The 22,297-nt window shown below is 41.0% G+C and overlaps 1 long non-coding RNA gene across 3 annotated transcripts in view; it reads left to right on the top strand.

Moving 5' to 3' along the window:
* Positions 1-21,644, top strand: part of LOC140210865 (uncharacterized) — a 74,704-nt gene extending 53,060 nt beyond the window's left edge. For 2 of the 3 annotated variants that reach the window (XR_011889318.1, XR_011889317.1), the window contains 3 exons: positions 5,208-5,304; positions 20,613-20,894; positions 21,254-21,644. This is a non-coding gene — a long non-coding RNA (uncharacterized lncRNA). Of the gene's footprint in view, positions 1-5,103; positions 5,305-20,612; positions 20,895-21,253 lie in introns of all 3 variants that reach the window. The other variant, XR_011889316.1, reaches the window with a different exon arrangement.
* The last annotated feature ends 653 nt before the right edge of the window (positions 21,645-22,297 follow it).

The following is a 22,297-nucleotide window of genomic DNA, read 5'->3' as shown; positions in this document are numbered from 1 at the left end:
TATCCACGGCCTCCTCTACTGTAAAGATGAAGCCACACTCAGGTTGGAGGAACAACACCTTATATTCCGTCTGGGTAGCCTCCAACCTGATGGCATGATTATCGACTTCTCTAACTTCCGTTAGGCCCCACCTCCCCCTCGTACCCCATCTGTTACCTATTTTTATGCACACATTCTTTCTCTCACTCTCCTTTTTCTCCCTCTGTCCCTCTGAATATACGTCTTGCCCATCCTCTGGGTCCCCTCCCCCTGTCTTTCTTCCTGGACCTCCTGTCCCATGATCCTCTCGTATCCCCTTTTGCCAATCACCTGTCCAGCTCTTGGCTCCATCCCTCCCCCTCCTGTCTTCTCCTATCATTTTGGATCTCCCCCTCCCCCTCCAACTTTCAAATCCCTTACTCACTCTTTCTTCAGTTAGTCCTGACGAAGGGTCTCGGCCTGAAATGTCGACTGCACCTCTTCCTAGAGATGCTGCCTGGCCTGCTGCGTTCACCTGCAACTTTGATGTGTTTTGCTTGAATTTCCAGCATCTGCAGAATTCCTGTTGTTTGCGTTTAAAATCTTCTACGACAATTCTGTTCTTGATTTCACATTGCCCATCTCTGATTTTCCCTTCTCTTTCTTGATCTCCCTATAAGTCCACAAACTTCTACAGCTAGCTTGATCATCTTACCTTTAGTTTATGTGAAGGACTGATTCACTTCCATATTTTCAATTTTAGAATATTGCTTTTGGCTTTCTCAATGTGTCTCCTCAACGCTGGAGAGAATAAATGCAGTTTGGGTGACAACTTTGCACAGTAGTTCCTTTCAATGAGGATTCTGTCACTTTAAATCACCACTCCATTCCCACTCTGCCCTATCTGTCAGTGTACAGTGAAGGCCAAATTATCTTGAGGAACAGTACTTAATCTTCTGATGCACACACCAAAGCCTTGAGGATATAATATCAAATTCAACAACTTGGCTTGTGTCAAAACTGTAAGGTGATTCCTCTGTCATATTGACTCATATTTTCTCACTTCACAGACACTACCTGCTCTGCTAATTATTTTCAATGCACCCTTTTAGGTTCTCTGCTATAGTAATAACTCTGACCTGCATCTCATGGCTTTTAAATGGCCCTTTGTTCTTCTTTAACAACTCTTGTAACATATAATCCCAATGTTTCCAAAACAGCAGAATAACATCTGCACACCCACCTTCTCTACAAATTAGATCTAATTTGTTTTCTCAGTTCTGATGAAGGGTCTGTTTTTGCTGAACTTACCTGACTTGATGGATGTTTCTAGCATTTTCTGAAGAAATAACCAGAGGTATTTCATGAGTATGTTTTTTAATGTTTTTCTCCTGTACAGAAGAATGGATGCTCGTAAAATGGTGTGAATGTGCAAAAAAAAATGGAGCTTGGCTGGTTTCAGAAAGCAGACATCCTACCCTGCAAAAATTCATTTCAGGGAGGTAGCACCATCAATTTGCGGGAGACTTCTGGGAAAGGTGGGATGACCGAAATAGAGTAGCTCCTTAGCAGCTAGCCAGCTAGTTTGAATAACGTTAGCTATGCTAATGAACAAATGACACCTGTTAAACTCATCTCAACATGTCTTTTACAGTTTTAACCCACCATGGGCAATAGAAAAGTCACTGTTGCAAACAGTGCAGCGAGAGACACTGTCATTATTTTTGACCCCTATTAGGCAGGGGTACACTTTAGTGTAGTCTGGGGTGACATACGTTTTTTTTTGGAACACTCTGCCACTCTGACTTTTTTTTGGAACTCTCTCACTCTCTCTTGTGCTTGTTTTCTCGCTCTCACTCTCTCACGCGTTTGCTCGCTCTCTCTCTCACGCTTGCTCTCTCGCTCTCTCTCTCGCGCTTGCTTTCTCGCTCTCTCTTGCGCTTGTTCTCTCGCTCTCACTCACGCGCTTGCTTTCTCGCTCTCACTCTCGCGTGTGTGCTCTCTCGTGGTCGCTCTCACTCGCGCTCGCTCTCTCGCGCTTGCTTTCTTGCTCTTGTGCTCGCTCTCTCGCTCTCTCTCGTGTTCTCTCACGCTCGCTTCCAAAAAAAATCAATTTCCGGAATATTGTATATAATTTGCGGGCATCAAGGAGCCACTATTAATTTGCGTGAGACTCCCGGACCTTCCGGGAGATGTGGGATGTCTGAGAAAGGCTTGACTCATTTATAAGGATTGATTGAAATATGACAGGTGCATTTTCATGCAATTTGACATAGAGCAATGTAATAAGTGGATTCTTGTAAAATCGGAAGTTGCACTATTCGAATGGAGGGAGGTGAGACCGTAACAGATCTACACTGAAATTAATAACCCTAGTAAAGAAAACAAAAGGACTCTTAAACAGTATTAATTCAAAGTAGGAATCTGAAGAACAAAACTTATGTGCATTTATAATATGACTGAATTTGGAATGGCAAAGGGTTTGAGAGCGATTATTGATCAAACTATAAAAGAATACATCAGTTACGAAGAAGTAAATAAGTTTTGGGATTCATGTGAAGGACATTAAAATCAGGCATGTTTTAGTGTACGTCAATTTTAGAGATGCCAGAGACTGCAGATGCTGAAATCTGGAACATCTGTAGGTTGGGGGGTGGGGGGGCAGAGAGGAATTGGCGATATTTTGAGCTGAATCCCTGCACCAGTCAGTTTTACCTCAATGTTCTTTTTTTTCTCATCCTACCACAAAAGAAATATACAAATTTCTGTAAATAAAATGTGAAATCAATATCAGAGATCGTTCCAGGGTTCAAGAGCCAGCTTATTGAAAATCTCCAAGGAATCTTATATACTTTCAAGAGAAGACCAAGGAAGTTTGCGGATATAAAATGTGCCATTCTATTAATTGGATTTCTAGTGGTGTTATCTCCATAATGGTTGCCTCATCAAATTCCATTTCTCCTGATCATGTTCTCTTTCCAGTAATAGTCCTCAATTGTATACATAATTTTGTTTAAAAAGAAGTTGAGTTGTGCCAGAGAGTTCCCATGTTCTAATAATATAGTTTAAAATTCCTTAAATATGTCCATGATTATCTTATTTTTCATTCCATTAGTAGCCATCTTGGCTAGTGGAATTAAACAGTTATAAATTCACCTTGTACCTTCTGGTAGAAAGAGTCTAATTTCTTTTTCTTCACCATTGTGTTTTCGCAATGTATCTCTATGGCAAATTTTAAACTGCATTCATAGTATTTTTTTTCAAAATGAGGTGGCTGTACTATACCCAGTACTTCAGTTATGACTTAATTAAGCTCTTCTGAAAGTTTATCCTTATTTTCCCACACTTATATTTTGTTCCTGCAGGAGGAAATAAGAATTTCTTTCCAAGGCCTCATTTACTGCAATGCCACCTTTAAGCCTATTTACCTGCAAGGTGTATATTCTAGATGAAATCTTGCCTCATGAATTGTTTGTTTCTTCCTTTTTAACATGTGTTGTTTAATATATTTTACTTGGGAATTTTCTTTTTCGTTCTGTTCGCCTATACCATAAGCCTATTAGTTGTATGCAGTCTCTCACTATTGTCACCCATAGCCTTGCCCTCCAATTTGGTATCGTCAGCAACAGTCAATATTTAATTTTAATTCCATATTGCAGAAATAAAATGAACAAGAGCAAGAACAACTATTTGGCAGCTTTTTCCACAATAAGTAGCTTTACCTGTACTCTTTATATGTAGCCCTCCATGTATTTCTGTCTAAGACACCATTTTATACAATAACACAAGATGTCAATCCAGAAACAAATTAGATAACTAAATTTTTCAATAGGACTGGATGAAGGAATTTGTTGCAACATTAATAAGGCTTGAGCAAGGAAAGAGATTAGGAAACATTTTTTGAAAAATTCTCTTTAGAACAGAAAAGAGAATCAATCAAAAGTTGGTCGACATGTTCTAAAGGGAGATTTTTCAACAGCTATTGAGAAGAGTGGTAGGTCATCTAGTACTAATGTCATTCTTTGATATTTGCCAGAAATGATGAGGGAAGAAATGTATTTTTCCTTAAAGTAGTCACAGCTATACCCATCATTGATGAACTTAATCTCCAGGCAGATTCACATATGCAGATTTTCTTGCGTTCCATACTTTCTTGAAGAATTCAACTGTATTTCAGGCTATTGAAATAGTCCTCCAGGATGGGGTAGCATCTAGCCATTCATTAGAATAGAGAAAAGATCTACACTCTGAATGCCTGTGAGTACCAGAGTTATGCACCTTTTGATGAACTTTCCATGATGAAGCACTAACCTTTTCCTGGGCAGTCTGACTGAAATAGATAACAAAGTGAAGCAACAGCAGTGACCAGTCTGCAGCCCACCCACACCATTATACTATGCAAATATTTTAAGTACATGTGTAAAGAAATATTAATAAACCTATGACATTTCAAATTATTCTTTCATAATTGCTTTCTATAGAAATCAAAGAGGAATGTCTATTCCAAAAATGTATGAAATAAATCAAAAATTTGTCCCATGGAACAAACCCTCATGTTTCACAGCATGTTTGATTTGTTCCACTGTGGCTCCACCACACCCACTTAAACTCCCACAGGAAAAAGTTCGGTGACAAAACCATGTGATATTTTGTATTCTGTCTTAGACTTTTCCCCAATTCCCAGTCAGATATTTAAGAGTCTTTTTGAACATGTTCTTCTTCATACTCATCTCTCAAAGTTGTGGATCTTTCCATTGGCAGGTTTAATAGTAACTGTGACATCTTCAAAGGAGATGTTTCTGAGTGTTTTACATATCAATTAGGTAGAGAATATTTAGAAAGTATTTGCACTAAAGCACAACCTCTATCTTTATCACTGGAAAATAGTAACAAAGTCTGTCATGTATTATGAATCATCAACTATTTTATTCCATTAATTCTGCTGTGTTTTGACCCGCTGAGTATGCAGCGCATGGCAGGCATCACTGCTCTTCATTACATGTACATTATATAGGTGTCCCTCGGTGCAGAGATAAAACACATGGTGCTTCTTTCATCTGTCCTTCATTTTGCAGTTGAAAGAGCAAGAATGTTGAATTGAACTCTGGACACTTATTTATTCATTTTTTAATGTTCATTTTAAAGAGCAGCAGATGGATTTAGCAAAGAGAATATTTTAGCCTTTGCAACTTCTGGCATTACTGAGACTGCCCTCAACTGGATGTGGATAAATTATCCCCTTTCTACAGTTAAGGGCCAACACCCAGAAACAAGAGCTCTACCGTCTGCGAGGAAGAGAAACAGAACTGATTACCTAGGAGAACTACTTTCACGCTTCCAGAGTAGGTGAGCTGTTTAAGCTATTTGCATTTTTTCTTGATTTGAGAGTCAATAAGTATGTGTGGTACCTGTTTAAGCAAAACAGATCCTTTGTTATAGCCTAGCTATATGAATGAATGAGCAGGCAAACCATACACAACAAGACGATGTCAGATTTTTATCCCTTCTCTGTGCTGAGTTAGCTGATCTCAGTTTTATTGCAGAAGAGAAAATAAGCAGTGGTCTCTGTCCATGACTCCTAATGAACATGAACGTGACTGTGTGGCAGGGTCAGACAGATTGTTGACACACACTTTTTAAGATATCAACTAATACTGTAGATGTCCGCATGTGCTGATCATAGAACATCCAGAGAATCACTCGTGATGCAATCAAATAATAGATAACGGATCTCATCAAAAGTTGCATGGTTAAAGAGACTTGCATTTATATGGTCAGTTTTACATCCTACTTGCATTAAAACGCCCTACATGCATTAAAATGTGGCAGCTGGTTTAGGTGAAGCAAAACGCCATCAGCATCAATGCGCTCGTAAATGGGTATGTTTTTTTTTCATAATTTTAAATGAAGGATAAGTACTGGTCAAGAGACCAGGACTAGCACTTCTCTTCTTCAAAATTTTGCCATTAGATTTTTTTTTTTTTTGCATCTCAGAAAGGCAGAGGAGCCTTGTTCTAACATCATATCAAAACACGGGCATCTCCAGCACCGCCACAACATTCTGCTGGAATGTCGATGCTTTTTGGACTTGTGTGTGTGTGCTTCTGGAGTGGGTCTGTTCATAGTCATAGTCATCATAGCCATACTTTATTGATCCTGGGGGAAATTGGTTTTCGTTACAGTTGCCCATAAATAATAAATAGTAACAGAACCATAAATAGTTAAATAATAATATGTAAATTATGAAATAAGTCCAGGACCAGCCTGTTGGCTCGGTGTCTGACCCTCCAAAGGAGGAGTTGTAAAGTTTGATGGCCACAGGCAGGAATGACTTCCTATGACGCTCTGTGCTGCATCTTGGTGGAATGAGTCTCTGGCTGAATGTACTCCTGTGCCCAACCAGTACATTATGTAGTGGATGGGAGACATTGACCAAGATGGCATGCAACTTAGATAGTATCCTCTTTTCAGACACCACTGTGAGAGAGTCCAGTTCCATCCCCACAACATCACTGGCCTTACGAATGAGTTTGTTGATTCTGTTGGTGTCTGCTACCCTCAGCCTGCTGCCCCAGCACACAACAGCAAACGTGATAGCACTGGCCACCACAGACTCGTAGAACATCCTTATCATCGTCCGACAGATGTTAAAGGACCTCAGTCTCCTCAGGAAATAGAGACGGCTCTGACCCTTCTTGTAGACAGCCTCAGTGTTCTTTGACCAGTCCAGTTTATTGTCGATTCGTATCCCCAGGTATTTGTAATCCTCCACCATGTCCACACTGATCCCCTGGATGGAAACAGGGGTCACCGGTACCTTAGCTCTCCTCAGGTCTACCACCAGCTCCTTAGTCTTTTTCACATTAAGCTGCAGATAATTCTGCTCACACCATGTGACAAAGTTTCCTACCGTAGCCCTGTACTCAGCCTCATCTCCCTTGCTGATGCATCCAACTATGGCAGAGTCATCCGAAAACTTCTGAAGATGACAAGACTCTGTGCAGTAGTTGAAGTCCGAGATGTAAATGGTGAAGAGAAAGGGAGACAAGACAGTCCCCTGTGGAGCCCCAGTGCTGCTGATCACTCTGTTGGACACACAATGTTGCAAGCACACGTACTGTGGTCTGCCAGTCAGGAAATCAAGAATCCATGATACCAGGGAAGCATCCACCTGCATCGCTGTCAGCTTCTCCCCCAGCAGAGCAGGGTGGATGGTGTTGAATGCACTGGAGAAGTCAAAAAACATGACTTTCACCGTGCTCGCTGGCTTGTCCAGGTGGGCGTAGACATGGTTCAGCAGGTAGACGGTGGCATCCTCAACTCCTAGTTGGGGCTGGTAGGCATACTGGAGGGGATCTAAGTGTGGCCTGACCATAGCCAGAGCAGCTCCAGAACAAGTCTCTCCAGGGTCTTCATGATGTGGGAGGTCAATGCCACCGGTCTGTAGTCATTGATGCCACTGGGGCGCGGCGTCTTCGGCACAGGGACGAGGCAGGACGTCTTCCACAGTACAGGAACCCTCCAGAGGCTCAGGTTGAATACATGGCGAAGTACTCCATATAGCTGAGGGGCACAGGCTTTGAGCACCCTGGTACTGACTCCATCTGGTCCTGCAGCCTTGCTTGGGTTGAGACGTCTCAGCTGTCTTCTCACCTGTTCAGCTGTGAAGCCCACCGTGGTGGTTTCGTGTGGGGAAGAGGTATAGTCATGAGAGCAGGGTGGGGGACTGTGAGGAGGGATAGGAGTGGAGAGTGGAATATGTGTTGGTTGGGGGCTGACAACAGATGGCTCACGTGGGGGATGGGCAGGGGCCACAATGTCAAATCTGTTAAAGAACAGTTTAAGTTCATTGGCCCTGTCCACACTGCCTTCTGCTCCTCTGTGGCTAGTTTGCCGGAACCCAGTGATGGTCGTTATCCCCCTTCAGACCTCTCTCATGTTGTTCTGCTGGAGTTTCCACTCAAGCTTCCTCCTGTACCTGTCTTTAGCCTCCCTGATCCTGGCTTTCAGGTCCCTCTGTATTGCCCTCAGCTCCTCCCTATTTCCATCTCTAAATGCCCTCTTTTTAGCATTCAGGATGTCCTTTAATGTCCTTTGTCACCCATGGCTTGTTATTTGAATAACTAAGGACAGTTCTTGTCGGAACATTGCAGTCCACACAGAAGTTGATGTAATCAGTGATGCACTCTGTGAGCCCATCAATATCCTCTCCATGTGGCTCACAGAGTGCCTGCCAGTCTGTCATCTCAAAACAGCCTTGGAGCGCCTCATAAGCCTCCTCCGACCATTTTCTCACTGTCCTCGAGGTTGCAGGTTTACTTTTCACCAGAGGCACGTAGCAGGGTTTTAGATGCACCAGGTTGTGATCTGACCTTCCCAGTGGGGGGAGGGGAGAGGAGTTGTATGCATCCTTAACGTTAGCGTACATCAAATCCAGAGTCCTCTCCCCTCTGGTTGTACTGCGTGAAGTTGGGCAGTGTTCTAGCCATAGTAACCTGGTTGAAGTTACTCGAGATGGTAATGAGGGCACTCGGGTGCTGGGTTTGTAATCTGGCTGTGACGGTGTAAATGATGTTACACGCTGATGTCGGGTTGGCAGAGGGAGGGATGTACACAACAACCACGATTGCATACGAGATTTCCCTTGGCAAATAATATGGCCGGAGTCCAACAGCAAAAAGTTCAATATCCGGGCTACAGACACATTCCTTGATTGTAATATGCCCAGGATTGCACCATCTGTTATTTACCAGAACTGCCAGCCCCCCTCCTTTACAGAGACAATACTGTGACCCACTGACCACATTTAAGAAAGCTCACTCTTGGAGCATACAGATCTCGGACCTCCAGAAAGTGCCCACAGCAGGGGTGATTGATAAGTTCGTGGCTAAGGTAGAAGGAGATGAATTATTAACTTCACACTTTTTGCATTTTCACTCAGAGTTGAACTGCATGTGCATGTAACGAGAGCTGTATAACTTATCTCCTTCTACCTCAGGCCACGAACATATCAATCACCCCTGTTGTGGACCACCTGGAGGTCCAAGACACTCTTGTTACATGTACATGCAGTTCAACTCCGTGAGTGAAAATACAGAAAGTTTGAAGTTTCTCCACTTTTCTTTCTACTTTAGGCCATGAGCTTATCAATCACCCCTACTGTGGACCACTTTCTGGAGATCCAAGATACTGACTTCTACAAAGAAGGGATCCGTATGGTCCATGACCGCTGGACTAAGTATGTAAATGTAGGAAAAATAAATGTGCTAGGTTTTCTAAAATTGACTCCTTCTACCTTAGGCCACAAACTTATCAATCACCCCTCGTATATAGAACAAAATCTCCCTAGAAGGCTTTTATATAACATACTAAACTGTTTGAAGTAACTGGTTCAGATTTAATTGCTGCAGTATAACATCAGTCCTTCTATCATTTGCTTCCTCTTTAGATGAAGGGTCCCCAACCTGGGGTTTATAGACCACTTGGTAAGGCTCTATGGCATAAAAAAAGATGTTTTAGATAATCATCCCAAAGTGAAGGAGAGTGAAGTATTCCCAATATACAAAGATATCACCAATAAAATGTTTGTATGGTTGGCTCATAGATGCTCTGGTCAAATAATGTTTGAATGAGAGGATCTTTTCTTTCATAATTAGGGCTGTTATTGAGTTAATGAGTGGCTCCAGTCCTTGGAGCTGCTCAATCTTTAAAACAAACTTCAACCATTATTTAGTTCATCCACGTAAGCAGAAATTTCAGTTGGGTATCTTTCTCTATAATTGGCTACAGAGATTCCCGGATAAAAGAAAATCTGCAGATGCTGGAGATCCAAAACAACACAAAAAAAAATTGCTGGAGGAACTCAGCAGGCCAGGTAGCACCTATGGAAGTGAGTAAGCAGTCGACATTTCATGCCGAGACCCTTCTTCAGGAAACAAAGAATCCCAGCTTCAGAGAAATTCACAGACAGATAACAACTATTCCTTGTTCTGTATAGATTTCTGTAGACAGTCGTTCCATTTTCCAGGACTATTCTCATAGACTTACAGCTGATATTCTCTATTCCAAAGAGATGCCCATTGATTGGCAGGACCATTCCTTTTTCCAAAGAGAATCAAAGATTGACAGCTGTTGTTCCCTTTGCTACAGAGATTCCACAAACTGACAGAAATGATTCCCATCTCTAGAGGGAAAAGTAATGTGGAGTGCCAATACCTGTCAGTTTTGATTTCAATGCAAAAAGACCAGTACTAGCAGCAGCTGAAGAAGATTTTAATTAAGTCATCAATTGCATTTTGCTAAAGTAAACTAAATCATATGGTGATCCAAGCTATTCATTTATGAGTAAAACATTTATTAAATTATTTGTTTCTGCTTGAAGACAAATGGTGCAAATTATAAATTCATTTGAAGTTGATATAATTATGATTAAAAATTGCAGCTGATAATTACTGATCTCCTAAAACCTCATTCTTGATTTTAAAAAAAATCAACCTGTTAACCATTTTTCTTAAAAAAAAAACACAATTTCTTTCATTTCAGCTGTGGCACAGCAGTCCTTTGCTTGTGTTACATTAGTATCAGGCTCTCATATATCGATTATCCGTGTTTTGTGTGTTCTGCTGATTAATTTTCTGGTTCCTCTATTTTTCCATGCAACCACAGCTAGTAGATTGAAGTACAAATATATTAAAAGTAAAAGGTAGCTATGGAACTGTATCATACCATGTCCAGTTTTACGTACGGAAACAGAATATTTGTCCCTTTGATGCACCTTGGTAATGTATCCAAATGATTCCAATGGAATGCTGCTAAGGTTCTATTAGTAGTGATGTTTGCAGGACGCAGACGCTTCAGCTAACTTACTACACATGCTACTTGCATCATTTACACAAAGAGATGATAATATCAAACTTCCCTGATTGCTATGTGAAAAAGCAAAAAAAAAAAGTGTAGGTTATGGCAATCTGAAATGGATATAGAAAACACTGGAAATACATAGCAAATCAGGCGTCCTCTGTGATGGGGAAACAGTGGTAACATTTCAGATTTTATAGAAGGTCATCTCTTTCCACAGATACTGTTTGGCCTCCAAGGATCCCCTAGCATTTCCTTTCTTATTTCAGAATTATATAGCAGCAGTGTTCGTTTTTTTAAAGAAAAAGAAAATTAAAGTTTGATTTTATTTGCATTTTTGTGTTCCATACGCTATGGTTCCCCTCCTATCAATTGCTGTTATGAAGGAGAAAGGTGTTTGGGAAGATGAAAAGTCTGAAGGTAGATAAGTCACATGGACCAGATGGACTGCACCCCAGGTTTCTGAAAGAAGTAGATGAAAAGATAATGGACGCATTAGTAATGATCTTTCAAGAATCACTAGATTCTGGAAAGGTACTGGACACCTGGAATTTTACAAATGTCACTCCACTCTTTAAGAAGGGAGAGAGGCTGAAGAAAGGAAATTATGGGCCAGTTAGTCTGACTTCAATGGTTGGAAAGATATTGGAGCCTTTTATTAAGGAAGAGTTTTCTGTGTACTTGGAGATGCATGATAAAAGAGGCCAAAGCCAGCATGATTTTCTCAAGGGGAAATGTTGCCTGACAAATCTATTGGAATTCTCTAAGGAAATAACAGGCAGGATAAATAAAGAAGAGTCAGTGGATGTTGTTTATTCAGATTTTCAGGAGGCTTTTGGCAAGGTGCCGCACATGTGGCTGCTTAAGAAGATGAGAGCTAGTAGTATTTTAGGAAAGGTACTAACATGAGTAGAAACTTGGCTAATGGGAAGGCAGAAAAGAGTGGGAATAATGGGAGAGCCTTTTCTGGTTGGCCGTCGGTGACTAATGTTATGCTGCTGGGGTTGGTTTTGGTACCGTTTCTTTTCACATTATATGTCATTGATTTAGATGTAGGCATTGATGGCTTTGCGGCCAAGCTTGTCAATGATTCGAAGATAGGTGGAGGGGTAAATGGTGCTGAGGAAGCAGGGTGTCTGCAGAAGGAGTTCAACAGATTGGGGAGATGGGCAAAGAACTGGCAGATGGAATATACTGTTGGGAAGTGCATGGTTATGCACTTTAGCAGAAGGAATAAAGGGGTGGACTATTTTCTAAATGGGGAGAAAATTCAAAAATCAGAGGTGCAAAGGGACGTTGGAGTCCTCATGAAGGATTCCCTAAAGATTAACTTGCAGGTCAAATCAATGGTAGCCGGCTGGTGGCGTAGTGGCATCAATGCCGGACTTTGGAGCGAAGGCTCCCGAGTTAGAATCCAGCCGGCTCCCTTGCACATCTGCCATCCATGCTGGGTTGAGTGGCGAGCTAGCAACTTGGCCTCATAAAAATAAGAAAGCCTACTAAATAAAACACTGTCATGACGGCGTCCTGATGACTCCACTTGCAGTTAAGGGCTTTCTTCTTCTTCAAATCAATGGTAAGGAAGGCGAGTGCAGTGTTAACATCCATTTCAAGAGAACTGGAATATAAAAGCAAGAATATAATGCTGAGACTTTATAAGGCATTGGTCAGACTGCACCTGGAGTATAATGAGCAGTTCGGGGGCCCTATTTAAGAAATGATGTGCTGGCATTGGAGAGGGTTCAGAGGAAGTTCATGAGAATGATCCCAGGAATGAAAGGATTAACATATAATGAGCCTGTACTTGCTGGAGCTTAGAAGAAAGGGGAGGGGATCTCATTGAAACCTATCGAATACTGAAAGGCCTAGATAGACTGGATGTGGAGAATATGCTTCCGACAGTGGGTAAGTCTAGGACCAGAGGGCACAACCTTAAAATTGAGGGATGTTAGTTTAGAAAAAAAGATAAGAAGAGATTTCTTTAACCAGACTGTGGTGAATCTGTGAAATTATTGCCGACAGTTGTTCAGGCCAGGTCATTGGGTATATTTAAGGCCGAGGTTGATAGGTTCTTGATTAATCAACACATTAAAGATTATGGGGAGAAGGCAGGAGAATGTAGTTTAGATAGGAATAAAGCAGCCATAATGGAATGGTGGAGTAGACTCAATGGCCAAATGGCTTACCTCTACTCCTGTGTCTTACGGTCTTATCAAACTGATCATGCCCGAGGATGTGTGATTCTACTGATAGCAGCATTTCAGCATGCATGATCTAATAACAAACTTTGTTTTTCTTTAACATTAAAACATAGCTTACTGTGATTGATTACACTGGACAACAAATTTTTTCAAAAGCGTTGCTTCCTCAGAATTTTTTTTTTGTTTATGATAGACTGCTTGAAGATGAAAACAAATATAATTTCAGACTACTTGTATCGCGTAGGAATTTGGAAAGACAACAAATTAACTCTTATTGAATATAATGTATTTAACTGCATAATGGTGCTGATGCTTTGCAATAGTTCAACTAAGTTAAAAATATTTTGTTAATGATTTTCATTTGTTCTCAGTGTCTGAGGCTTCTCACTTAAGTGTCCTACAATAATTCACCAGCATTGATGGATTCCAGTTGCCCTGGTATCTTTTCTCCATGACCGCAATGTCCTGGTGAAACCTTTCACCATGTTCATCACTAACATCACCAAGATTTGCAGGGAAGAAGTCTAAATGGGAATGTAGAAAATGAATCTTTAGTGACATGTTGCACTTCATGGTTTTATATGCTTGAAGCATGCTTTCAACCAACTGCATGTAATTGGGTGCTCTGTAGATGCCGAGAAAAATTTCAACAACTTCTTTGAATGCCTTCCATGTGATTTTCTCCGGTCCCATTAGAAATTCTTCAAATTGCCTGTCATTGATGACCTGTTTGATTTGTGGACCAACAAAAATGCTTTCCTTAATCTTGGCATCAGTTATTCTGGGAAGCATCTGTCTCAAATATCAAAATCCTTCATAAAAATTTTTGTGCCTGGTGATGGCAAATTCCATCCTTACTGTCTTGAACCCAATAATTATTACTAAAACCTGTCGTGCCATGCAGCAGCTGCATGCCTGGACAAGATAGGAAACTTTCCAGCTTACATTGTAGGCAATATTTTAATTGACTTGAATTATGAACTGAAATAATAAACATAAGTTTATTTTAAAAATGGTGCGTGATAGGGAAATTTCATTGTGATTTTCATGATCAGTAGCCCAAAATTCATAAGATACACCTAAAGGTATTCAGGAAGCAAAATCTTTGTTGTCCAGTGTTATTGTATATCAGTCCAAATTCAAATTTATTGTCATTTAGCTGCATACATATGCACTGCCAAATTAAACAATGTTCCTCCAGATAAAGGTACACAACACAGTACATATAACATATGACTCCGAAAGGTAATATTACCACAAATGATTGAACAAATAATAAGGTGCATGTACGGCACATGTCAAAAAGTAAACGGTATACTCTTGCACTTGGACTGGCACTTCATACATGATGAGACCTTGGTGGTGGCAGGGAGTTCAATGGTCTTACGACTGGGGGAAGAAGCTCTTCCCCATGATAACAGCCTTTGACTTACTGCTATGGTACCTGATGGTAGGGGGTCAAAGGATTGTTGGACAGATGGGAAAGGTCATTGAAAATATTAAGGGCCCTGCATATTCAGCACTCCTGATAAGTATCTCAGATGGGTGGAAGAGAGACCCTGATGATCCCCTCAGCGGTCCTTACAATCCTTTGTAGGGTCACGAGATAAGATCCCTTGTAAATCTTGTACCAGAATGTGATGGAGCTGGTCAGGACAGCTTCGGTGGTGCTCTAGTAAAAATTGGTTAGAATGGGAAGTGGGTTGGGCCTCACTTGCCTCAATCTCCTCAGGAAGTGGAGGTGCTGCTGTGATTTCATGGCTAAAGAGGTGTTGTTGAGGGACCATGTGAGATTATCCATTATGTGCACTCCCAGAACCCAGTGCTTCTTACTCTCTGCATGGAGAAGCTACTTCTGTGCAGTGAGGAGTTGTCAACCTGCACCTTCCTGGAGTTCACAATCATCTCTTTGGTCTTGTCCACATTGAGACTCAAGTTCTTGTGCTCAGACTATTTCATCAGCTGCTCTACCTCCTTTTATCTGTACAGTACACCATTTTGTCTTTGTTGTTGATGAGGCCAAACACTGTTGTGTCATCAGCAGACCTGATGATTCATTTTGAACTGGATCTAGCAGGTTAATCATGTGTCAGCAGAGGGCTAAGCACACAGCCCTGGGAGGTCACCAGTGCTCAGCATGATAGAGCTAGAGATGTTGCTGCCAACCTGGACTGACTGTGGTCTTTCCGTCAAGAAGTCCAAGATCCAGTTACAGAGAGAGATGTTGAGACCCAACAGGGACAGTTTATCTACCAGCTCCTGAGGGTTGTTTGGATTAAGCGCTAAGCTGAAGATGATGAACAGCATCCTGGTGTATGAGGCATCATTTAATTGTCCCAGTAAGTACTTCAGTTGTGTGTTTTAAATTATTTTCAATAACTTAACTTTTTTTGAAATGGTTTATTTTTTTGTTGCGCATTTTCAGCTAGATTTTCTTTAAATGGACTTGACTACCAGAGTTACTTAGATTATTGTTTTTAATAGAGGAAAAGCAAAAAAATGTATAGTCCAACATGATTTCATTGGTTGCTAATAGATTCTTTGATTGGACATGAATTGAATTACTCACCAAATTCAAATGCATTCTGTTGCAACTTCCTGATTGTGTGAATGTGGAGATTCCTTTCCTAAGTATTTCCGTGCATTCTTTTGAACCTCAAAAGGCTAATACTCATTGCTTTCATTACTCTGCTCCTGTGGAAGGAGTTTAATTTCTGAGCAATCATAATTGGTTACAGTACTCAAATTGAGATAGGATTAAAATGTTAATCACCAATATCTTCTGACTTGCTTCTACTGTTTTGTGGGTGCTGCTGATTCTCTTCTGTTTTGGAAGAAGAGAATTAGCAGTGGATCTAACAAGAATGGACTCAGCAGATAGTGTTGGACCTAGAGCTCTTATTCTGGGGCAATGGATGAGCTTCATCTCCTGTGAATCTCCATCACTCAGATGCTTTCTTTAATAATCACAAAATCACAACAAAGAGTAAGAAAAAATTAGAATTAACAAAAACTGAGATACAAACTTGAACAAATGGGATTCTTGTGAACTCTTGGTTGAAAGTGTAAGGTTTTCATTAAAAGCCGCTCAATCCCTGTCAAAAACAGACTGTGATTCAAGGGAGAAGGCAGTTTACTGCATATTCTGGAAGGCTCAGGGGAGCGTTGCCTGCCAAAAGGACTTTGAACATTGCAAAGGCTGTTGTCATCCTCAGACATTAAAGACTGGAAAACTATTTAGCAAGGCGTTGAAGCGTATTCGAGAGAGAATTGGTATGATACATTTTTAATGATGTTGCGGCAGTAAAGATGTCTGTATTCGAATCGCCTTAACCGAGAATGGCCTCGGGAGTCTTAAAGAGTTGTCAACAGACTACAGAAAGCAGGATTGTGAACTGAGGGCTCGAGAATCAAAAGGTTGCTTGCTTTGTACAGTTAGCTTTTTTACCTCCCTGGAAGCACATTTAAAAAAAAATCTTAAAAAAAACAAAAATTAAATATGAACATCTAAAGTGCCCTCTTGCCCCCTCTGAAGTAATTAATGGAACAGAACGGAACTGGAGCAGTACAACACAGGAACAGGCCCTTCAGCACACAACGTTTGTGCTAACCATGATGTCAATTGAAACCACATATCTGTCTGCACAGGGTAGATAACCTTCTTTCCTTAAAGTTCACTAGGTCTTCTAAACGCTTAAACACTACTGACCTGTCTACTTCCACCACCTCCACTGTCAGAATATACTAGGTACCTCCCACTCTCTGTATAGGGGGGGGGGGGGAGAAACTTGCCTTGTAAATCTCCTTCAACCCCCACCCAACCATTCTCTTCTTAAAGCAATACAGTTCTACTATTTGACATTTGCACCCTGGGAAAAGACTCTGAGACTCTCCCCTTTTATGCGTCTTGTAATTTTATGTATTTCCCCGCAATCTCTGCTTCACCAGATGAAACAGTTCACGTTTATCCAACCTTTCTTTATAGCTAATACTCTCCAATCTAGGCATCATCCTAATGAACCTCCTCTGCACCCATTCAAATACTCCACATCCTTTCTGTAATGTGGTGACCAGAACTGCATACAGTACTACAAATGTGGCCTAACCAAAGTTTTATACAGTTGCAATCTGGCTTTCTGACTTTTATACCCAAAGTTCTGAACAACGAAGGTAGTTATGACATTTGCCTTCTTTAAGTCTGAAAAGGTCTGAAGAGAGGATGCTGTCTAAGTTGCATGCCATCTTGGTCAATGTCTCTCATCCACTACATAATGTACTGGGTGGGCACAGGAGTACATTCAGCCAGAGACTCATTCCACTGAGATGTAGCACAGAGCGTCATAGGAAGTCATTCCTGCCTGTGGCCATCAAACTTTACAACTCCTCCCTTGGAGGGTCAGACATCCTGAGCCAATAGGCTGGTCCTGGACTTATTTCATAATTTACTGCCATAATTTACATATTACTATTTAACTATTTATGATTCTATTACTATTTATTATTTATGGGCAACTGTAATGAAACTAATTTCCCGCGGGATCAGTGAAGTATGACTATGACTATTTATCGTCCTGTCTACTTGCATTGCCACTTTTGGGGAGCAATGGACTTGAACTCAAGATAACTCTGTACATCAATCTCAAGATTATCAGTTAAAACCAGCAGGGGACCCACTCACTGGGATATGTCTTTTTGATTTCACCCTGCTTGCAAATAATTCTATTTAAACTTAAGTAACTGATCTCTGTGGTTCAAGATCAAGCGTATTATTCAAATGTCAGCTTGGCGGGAGGAGAAGATGGCGGCGCGACGCAGCGCGCAGCCTCTCCGGTGATGACATCTGTTGTCTGTCAAGTAGGATACCGTGCACAATTCTGATTTGATGGAGGCAGACGTGAGAGCACAGAGGAACATCTGGTGAAACTTCTGAAATGCCTGCTTTGCTGCCGCTGCTACTGTGTGATCCAAAATCTCCAGAGAGGAAGGCCCCGAATCCTCGGCTTTGCCTGTTGCTTGGCGGCCGGGCCCAGGGTCGAAGTGCTCAGCAGAGATGGTGCTTGGCGCTCGGTGTCGGAGGGCTGGTTGGACGCTCGAAGTTTTCGGATGGACTCAAAGTCAGACTGTGGTCGGGTGCTTTCAGGGTGCTGCATCGACAAGTTTGTAGCGCTGAAGGTTCATGGCAGGGAGAGTTTTTCTTCCTTCTACTGTCTGCGTGAGATGATGGGCTATCGGGACTTGGAGACTTTTTTTTAACCATGCCCATGGTCTGCTTGTATCAAATTACGGTATTGCTTTGCACTGTTGTAACTATATGTTATAATTATGTGGTTTTTGTCAGTTTTAATCTTGGTTTGTCTTGTGTTTCTGTGATATCATACTGGAGGAACATTGTATCATTTTTTAATGCATGCATTTCTAAATGACAATATATGTGGACTGAGTGTCCTCATAATCTAATATAATCTAAATACTAATGAAACGGCAATAATTGTAATTCTACTATGATGCAAGACAACCTGATTTCTCTCAGATCCAATTTAGTTTCAAAGATCAAATCAATGCAGGCATTGTAAATCTAAAGCAGAAAACAGAAAATAATGTAAAGATTTGAAGAAGTTCAGCAGCATCTGTGGAAGGGAAGCCTACATTAAACAAACCCGGGCTATCAAGTCTCTTCTTATAAGCTTTCCATTTCCAGTAACATCCTCGTAAAACTTTTGAATTCAGTTATTCCACTTAACCAGCTTATTGTGTTTTCTGGTTCTGAAGTAGGGTCATCCACCTGTGAAATTAGCTTAATTTTCCTCAGTTCTCAGATGCTGCCTGATCTACAGGACATTTCCAGCTTCCTCCGTCATTTCAAATTTCCAGAAACTTCTGTTTTCTGCATCTCACAGTTCTAAGATGTTATTATATTTTCTTGTTTTCTCTTTTGCTTTCCTCTTGTCTGTCAATTAATCATATGGTACCAGAATTCATTTGAATAACCTTGTTCTCCTCCTATCGTAGACATTTCCTTCGCTCTCTTTAACTTAAAGCAAGAGTCCTGAGGACTTTCATTTGATCTAAAATTTTAGCTCACTTTCTTTCTGTACAGGTGTTCATGATCTGAATATTTGTATAATTTTTCTGCCATCCTCTAGGTGTTGGACTACCGATAGTCTTTTTGAACTATCTTCCTAACAGTTCTTAAAATTATTGACTTACCACTCCCATTAATATCCATATATCAAGCACAACTTAAGCTCAGGGGGAAATCTAGACTCATTAGAACCCTTGGGACTCAGTTTTGTTCTGCCATATAAACCTTACAAAGGGGAATCACTTTATCAATCACCTTTGCTCTGTCCAGTGCAAAAGGCAGGATCTCCTGGTGGCTACACTTTACAATATGACTTCTGACATGTTTGTCCATGGCCTCCTCTACTGGCATAATGAAGCCAAACTTAAGTTGTAGGAGCAACACTTCATATTCTGTCTGGGTGGCCTCCAACCTGATGGAATGAACATCCCTGCTTCCCTCCTCTCTCTTTCCATTCTGCTTTCTGATCTGTGCTTTCACCCCTTCTCTACTCCTCACCTACCTGTCACCTTCCTCTGGTTCCTCTCATTCCCTTTCTGCTATGGTCCACTGTCCTCTCTTATTAGATTCTTTCTTCCTCAGCCCTTTACCTCTTCCACATCCCCTCTCTGCTTCTTACCTCAACCCCCTCCTTCACCTGCCAGTTTGTACTCATTCTCCTCCCCCACACTTCCATATTCTGGCTTCTTATAGCACTTCCCAGTCCTGATGAAGGACCTCAGCTCAAAACATTGCTGTTAATTCCCCTCCATAGATGTTACCTGACTTGTTGATATCCTCCAGCATTTTCTGTGTGTTGCTCAGGAAGTAATGAAATGGGCTTCCTCGTGGTCATTACTCTAGGCTTGATTAAATGTTTTTTTTCCTGTAAGTAACAAAGGCTGAGGAGAAATTGTATGACTCTTCCTTCAGTTTTCATGCTCTTGATGATCCAGCAAACCTGTAACATTTGCATGCTATCCCATCTTAGAGGAAAGCTGAGCACAAAACTGTGAATGGTTTGATTAGGAAATGCAATACAACAGATCTTACAACTACTCTTTTGAATAGGTGCCTGGAACCAGCTAGGTCCTCGTCTGAATTTGCAGTTTGAAATCTGATAGCTTTGCTGTGCCTGGAGTTCAACATTAACTGGGACCAGGAAAGGCAAAGTGCCAAAACACTAGAAAACTCAAACACAATTTAGGACCAGAAAAGTTTACTGATGAAAAATTCTACTGAATTATAATGAGTACTGGATATTTAGCCGAGGAAGGGAAGCTGAGGAGGTTCTATTTAGTGCTCAACACTCTTCACGTCCATCAGAATCCTACTCTCAGTGGTAATTATCTTTTAGTAGGGTGTTCTGGTTTAGACTGGGTCAGTGGATGCAGCAAAAAGTGTAGAAGAAATGTGGGAGCAAGGTTAATAGATGGGAATTAACTTTTTTTCCTCTGCTGTGGGTACAAGCTGAGGACTGGGTAGGAGGATGTTTCAATAAAGGAGCATTATATACGCTGAATTTGCTTTTGCAGTTTTTATTTGGTGCCTAGGCACATGGCACTGAAGCAAGGTTTGAATACCGTACTCACTGTAGATGTATAAATAACTTGGCTTTCGTTAATACATTTCCCTCTAAATCGTTCATCATCTTGTCTCCATGAACCGCCTTCCCAACAACCTTGAGAGAGTCCATTCATGAGAAGGATCGTAGTGATTCAAGAAGGATCGTAGTGATTCAAGAAGGTGGCTCACCATTGCTTACTCAAGGGCAAATAATGACTGGAAATAAATGCTGAGCACAAAGTAAGAAAAAGGTAGGAATTTGTTATCATATTCCTGTATACATGCAGTGTCTTGAGTTTAAGCAGGGGCCATCCATTTGATTGTAAATGCACGAACTGGTGGGCATTTTGGTGTTCGAACAAAACAGTAAAAGAGTGTCTAAATTTTTTTTGATATTTAATACTAATTAAAAAGAGGATAAATTATAAAGGGTGAGATTTTCATTAACTTAAATAGCCTTGGGCTTTTATTGAAAAAGATCACAGCAGCAAAAGTGTAAGCAATGATCTGTAAAAATGACTCTTCAGAATTAGGCACCCTCTACCATGGAACTCCTCCATCCTCGTCTGTTTCATTTGCTCATCATTTAATTTCTGTTTTCTCTTCTCAGCTGCTGTTGCATCCACCATAAAATTAAGATCTGCTGCTCGCTAGCAATGGCAAGGATGAACTGGTATACAACTACTGCAACGCTCATCAAAGCCGGAAGAAAAACAGACCAGAGAGCTATTGCTTCTCTGTGAGCACAGCAGGCATTTTTGCAAGGTGCCTGCAAAGTCATTAGTTTGACTACAGCCCAGATGTACCAGAGAGAATTGTATTTGCAGAGTTAATTAATGGCAAAATGAAATGTTGTAGAAACACAGTGCCAGCTGTCAGGTTTAAGACCTGGCCTTGCTGGTAGAATCCACTACTAATTCTAATACTCCATAACATTCCCTTGATGAATCCACTGCCATAAACTTCACTTGGGACCTTGATGTGTTACTGGGCCAGTTATTTTTGCAACCCTTTAAATTTTACAAATAAAATATTGAAAGGTTACATTGATTGGCCATCCTTCACTGCCTGGGCCAATGCCAAATGTGGCAGGTTATTTCATCAATGATTACGGTAACCAGTAAAAGAAACAAATTCTTTTCTTGAGGCTTACTCCAAGTCGAGGACAATTGTAGCTGTGCATAATATTGTCAGAATTTGTCATTTGCCAATATCAATCTCAGTTCCTATTTCAGTTTGGGTTATCTACTCAAGACTATTGAAAAGTAATCTACTCAAGACCATTGAAAATATTACACGAAAGACATCTGTTGAGAAAGCTCCACCATTATCCCAACCAGTGTTGTAAGTGTGGAGTACCGCACTGTTCCATGATGCATGTGTATAATAGCTTGGGCAGTGATTTCCCCTGAATTATTCCAAAGTGTCTCCATGTCTCGAATTCTTATAGAGAGTAGGAAATGGTAATGACCATCTGAGAAATAATATGCAGGAGGAACTCAAAGGGTGGAGATGCATCTGAGGAGGGAAGGAGTTGCCCATGTATAACTTCTAAGAATGGAGAGGATAAAGAGGTGAAGGTGAGTGGTTAGAAAGAAGTCAAGATGACTGGGGGACTGAGGACGGGTGTAAGATGACATACAAGCTATACCGA

This window comes from Mobula birostris, chromosome 16 (genome assembly GCF_030028105.1).
Source record: "Mobula birostris isolate sMobBir1 chromosome 16, sMobBir1.hap1, whole genome shotgun sequence".
NCBI lineage: Eukaryota > Metazoa > Chordata > Chondrichthyes > Myliobatiformes > Myliobatidae > Mobula > Mobula birostris.
Note: the sequence above shows the minus strand (reverse complement) of the source record. Positions and strands in the feature narration are given on the sequence as shown.